At 37.8% G+C, this 5664-nt stretch overlaps 1 pseudogene; it reads right to left on the minus strand.

Moving 5' to 3' along the window:
- Nucleotides 1-102: 102 nt before the first annotated feature.
- Nucleotides 103-5654, minus strand: LOC119570063 (annotated as a pseudogene).
- Between the last annotated feature and the right edge of the window lie 10 nt (nt 5655-5664).

Here is a 5664-nt window from a genome sequence, read left to right on the forward strand (position 1 = left end):
GTTATTTTTGCCTACACATCAGATTTTAACGAGAAAGGTAGTAGTCCTTTGGTTGTAACACATCAGTATTTGTGTACATCTGGAGATACTGTTGCCACTAACCATACATTATTCTTAAATGTAGAGCAACTACTCCACACCAACTATGAATAAGAGAAACAGTTTAGAAAATATATACAAGAATTTTACTAATTATGTTAAGTAATCATAAGTATACTACAAGCTGCCTTTCACCAGAGCAAAATAAAATACTTAATGAATAACATGTTTGTTAAAAAAAAAAAAAAAAATAAAACATTCATATGCCACAACCTAAGCTTTTATACAATTTCATTAAAAACAATATATAAATAAAAAAAAATAAAACCAATAAGACCAACCTTAAGAGATTATCCAGGATACTCGACATTCTCATCAATCATGGCCAGAATTTGCGGACTTCTAATACAGAAATTGTCTTTTCTGTCAACAAGATGGAGAACAAGTCAGTCTTGGTCTTGTCTACTGTCCCATCATGATTTTCCCATGAACTGGGAAAATCATCAACGTTAACGATGGCTCCTGTGACATTTCCAAGATAATCCCTAAAGTATTCAACTTGTTCTCGCACCGGGTAAAAAGGAACAGGAGGTTCAGTAATTATTTAAAAAAAAATCCCAAAACATAACTTCATATCAAATAATAATCTCAATTTATAACCAAAAAGGAAAAGAAGAAGGGAAGGACAGTGTATATTTTGTTACAATAACCATGTAAATTTCCCGTTTCTTCAAACCTCCTCAGGGGACTGCCTCAAGATAAACCTCAACCCCTGATCTTCTCGTAAAGGATATAAACATCTTCTCGTCTGCATACCCACTGCTATCATTAACTTTAACCTGAAAGAAGAACAAAAGCTCTCAAAATATTCTGATTTATACTTCCTATGAAAAAACATTCTGGTTATGGTACACAAATTCTATCATGGTAATACACTATTTAAAACAGATGTATCTAATAATGCTTCTACCTTGAAGTCAAAATATCCTTTCATTCCTTTCTGAGGATCGAAATTCAGTTTAACGATGCCAGAAACGGGGTCGACAACAAAGGGAGATCTGCGGATATTGTCCAGGTTCTCGGAGAGGGTTTCTTGCACCCTCCCCGTCCATGTAGTACCTCAAGCGGCTGTTCTCATGGAATCCGGATCAATACCTGGAATAGATTGAAAAGTTAGATATGTTGCCATGATAGGAAAAAATACCATGTCAAATGATAAATTTTTTGTTTCTATGATGATAATGAAAATAAATTACAGTATTTTTTTTATTTTTTCTTATGACAATTTCTGGCATAATTTAAATTCTGCAGTATAACACAAAATTTAATAAAAATAATACATAAATCATAGAAAAATAATAAATATCATAAAAAATTATCAATTTTTTATCAATATACTAATTATCATATCATAACAATAACTTTAATAATAACCCTCAATTTAAAAAAAACAAAATAATAACAAATAAAATTAACAAAAAATTCAAGAAAGACTTAAATAAGTGAAGTAGGGAAAAGAAAAGATAAAAAGCAAGTGAGAGAGAGAGAAAAAAAAAAAAAAAAAAAATAATAAATAATAATAAACAAATTAAACACTACACACACACACACAACTCACCGTTATTTTCATGATCTCTGCACCGAAGTGAGACTCTGTGGTAATACCACCCGTGAAGACTTCCCTTGTGAATTTTGGGGGATTGTCATTGATGTCATTAACAAAGACATGGACCTTGAGCAGTGTGTCATCCCTGGGGTCAAAGAAGGCTACAGGTTCGGCAGAGTGAGGCAGTCCTCAGTGGCTTTGACGAGAGTGTGTAGTGGTCCTCTGCCTCACGGTCTAGCTCCTCATGGTCTGTTGGAATGGAAGGAATTTAGTACACAAACATTTAAAGCTCTCTCCCTTTTAGAGGATACAGTGGTTTACTGAAATTGAAAAAAGACGAGAAATAATAATATACAGTATTTTATATAAGGAAAATATTAATTTCATAAATAGCACAACAAATATTTTAAAAATCAGTTGAATAATGGATTCAAGACCCATTTTTTAAAATCTAAATTCCAGAGTTTAAATACAAAATATCATTCATCATATGAACCATTAAAAACCATACAAGTCATCAACTCACCATGAGTTCATGGGATATTCTGTCCAAGCTAAAGGTTGAGTATTCATCTCCTCCAACAATAAAATAGCAAACATGGGCACCATGTCTTCATCAACATCATCCAAATCTACTGTGTCAATCAACTTTGATCTCTCTGATCCAGGTGTCTTGTGTTCTGTGGAGAAGAGAAAATTAGGTTACTGAGAATGCCATCTATATCCTTCCCTCAGTTGTAGTCAGGGTAATACATTGAGGTTAAACAAAGAGTTACTACAACCTTTCATGACAAGTTACATAAATGTCTTACCTGTAAAATTCACTATCATTTGGTCTTTAGGAACTGTGGTTCGAAATCATTAATATTTCGGACATAGATTGTAAGATCAAGATCACTTGAAAGGGGTGCTGGTATACTCTTGGTCATAGGCTTCAACACGAATCTGCAAAAAGTGGAAGTTACAACTGGCTTCTGGGCATATACTGATGTTTAAAAAAAGCAGTTGAACATATAATAATAGGCAATTCTGACTTCTTTTTATTGGTAATATCGATCCATAAAAAATACATCTTCAATTTCTGGCATTTCAAATTGTTTTAAAGTCTTTAGCTTGCATTCAGTATTAACAGATTTATAACAAGAACTTAGCTGTGTTACCTCATATATTTTTGTCTCTCTCTGTCCAGTGGCTTTTGCAGGAGAACAGCACCTGTATTTCATCAATGCTGAAAGTTTGCCAGTCACCAAGAGCATCCTTGAGAATCCTGTACCTCACTGCTCCATTGATTCCAATATCTTCATCTGTGGCCCTCACCTGTATGACTAGACTCCCGACTGTTGCATTCTGTTGATATAAATAAGTCTTAGACAATGGATAGATTAATCAAGAATATACAAATAAATGCTACTTGAGGACTGAGTAAGAGTATGTTAACAACAAACAAACAAAATTTTTTGGTATCTTGTAGATGTAAAACACACTTCATAAACCATTTTTACCTCAGGAACACGAATAGTCAGGTTGACTGAAGGGGAGACAAAGAGCGGAGCGTGATCGTTAAAATCAGTCACACAGACATCAACTTTTGACATGACTGAGTTTTGGCGGGAAGCCTCTGTCTGTGCCTGCACTATTAAGGAGTAGTTTCCCATACTGCCCTACAAGTGGTTTGGCAGCAAATACTGAGCAGCTGTTTGATCTATCATCCGCAAATCAAAAAGTCCTGAGAAGAGAGAAAGTTGGTTTAAAACCCTTGTATTTCAAATATTAAACAAACTTCTAAACAACAAAGCAATAATACTATCAACTATAATTGCACTACGGCAGAACTAGAAACTGACACAGATATCTACAGCTATTCAACCCAAAAGGCAGAATACCAAAACATAAAATCTAAGGAGCTTACCTTTTTCATTTCCACCCTCAATAGTGAAGAGTATCCTTCCATTGGGAGAGGCTGGACCCATCACATCAGTAGCCCTCACAACAGTAACGGTCTCTCTTGCTTCGTGGAATTCTGTGATCATTGTGCATCCTTCACGTTCCACAAATACTGGTGCTTCATCATTGATGTCTGCTACTGTGACTCTGTATCGTGGCAATATTTGTGATTACATTTACTGCATTGCCATTCAAATAATAAAGTAACAATAATATGTTTTATATACAAGTTCTAAAAAGGAAGGCTTATCTTATATTTGAATAAATGTGATAGAAATGACCAAGATGGAAATAAGCATTAAATTTCTCTCTTAAAATCTAAATACATTACCCAGAATAAGAAGGATAAATACACTAGTACCAACATGATTTTTTAATCAGAACATAAAAGGTAATATCTGACGTGAAAAAAAGAAACGGGCATTTACCCAATTTGCATAAACGCATTTCTTGATTCTCCAGTGGAATAGCCAAATTGGTAATTGTCCCAGGCTTCAATAAGGAGAGTAAAGGAGCCCATTTCTCCGATTCAGTGGAGAAGCAACAGTAATGACACCAGTATCTGGATCAATCTGAAATGTAAATAAAAATCTAATAACTATCTGCTCTTATGTTAAAAAATATAGTGGTACAATATACCCACATTGAAGTACACTACATTCCCTAAAAAGTACACATCGACATAACAAAACAAAAACCCAATACCCACTATATGTCTACTCACATGACACAAAAACACCAAAGCATCATACGCCAATTTCCACTAACTCACTCTAATACCGATTCCCAGCAAACAGACTTTTTTAAAAAACTTCATACACACCCTCACTCTTGGACTCTAATGTGGACAGGCAGGCAGGCACTCACTCACTCACTGACACCTGACACTGACACTGACACTGACGCAGAACACAGACACAGACACAGACACAGACACAGACACTGACACGACACACACACACACACACAGACCTTCCTCCCTCTCTCACTCACTCACCTTGAACTTCCCATCGGAGGACTTTCTGTCGAGGAGGTAGGTGACCTGGCCGTAGTCATCGGAGTCGGGGTCGACGGCGGTCACGACGGCGACCTGAGTTCCCGGAGGAGCGTCTTCGCGGATAGTCAGGTTGGACGGAGGGTTCACGAAAACGGGGTTGTTGTCGTTTTCGTCGATCACCCTGGGCGAGGAAGGGTCAAATAAAGTTGTAAGTTGTATTATTTTTTACTTATTAGAAAGGATAGGGAAGAAGGTTGTGTTGAAAGGGAACGACCTGATTTCTGGATCGAAAAATGTCAAGAGAGCTAAAATAAGGCTTTGTAAATTATACAACATTCTTCCTAAGTCCGTGAGTCTTCCACTTACCTGGACAAGGACATCAACAAAACTGGAGCGAGGAGGAAAACCCGAGTCGGTCGCTTCCACAGAGAAGTTAAGCCAGGAAGATACCTCTCGGTCGACTCGGTCAGCTACGACGATCTCGCCGGTCTCGTGGTCCAGGTTGATGAGAGACAGGATTGTTGGAGGTCCCTTCAAGAGAAAAGCATTACGCCCCGGCTGTTAGTCTGTGCATACACACTTCTAAAACAAAATCTAATAAAAACAAGACCAAAATCAAATAAAAGCAGCATATGTTGCATCATTTTATGCTACAAGATCTTTGCATTAGTTTTCTTTTTTCTACTTTCCAATCACAACACACTTTACACGAAGCCATTGCAAAAGCAGCTCACATGCAGCGAGTAGGTGATGGTGCGGTTCTTGTCCACGTCATCGGCCACGACATTGACGATCGTGGTCCCCGTCTTGGCGTTCTCGGCCACGCTCCTCCGGTTAGAACGACTTTCGAAACTTGGGGTCGTTGTCATTGATGTCCTGGACCTGTATGGTAAGCGTCGCCGTTGCGGTCTGCTTCTGGTGGCCGCCGCCTGGTCCTCGCAATCAGGCCAGTCGTATGACCTCGATCTTCTCTCGGTCGAGCTGGCTGGCCGTCCGGGTCACTCCCTCCACCTCGCTGATCTCGAAGGCATCGGCGTAGCTGTACTCCGTGGGCGGCAAGTTCAGAAAAAATTTAGTG

The sequence above is a fragment of the Penaeus monodon genome, unplaced genomic scaffold (assembly GCF_015228065.2).
Source record: "Penaeus monodon isolate SGIC_2016 unplaced genomic scaffold, NSTDA_Pmon_1 PmonScaffold_21478, whole genome shotgun sequence".
NCBI lineage: Eukaryota > Metazoa > Arthropoda > Malacostraca > Decapoda > Penaeidae > Penaeus > Penaeus monodon.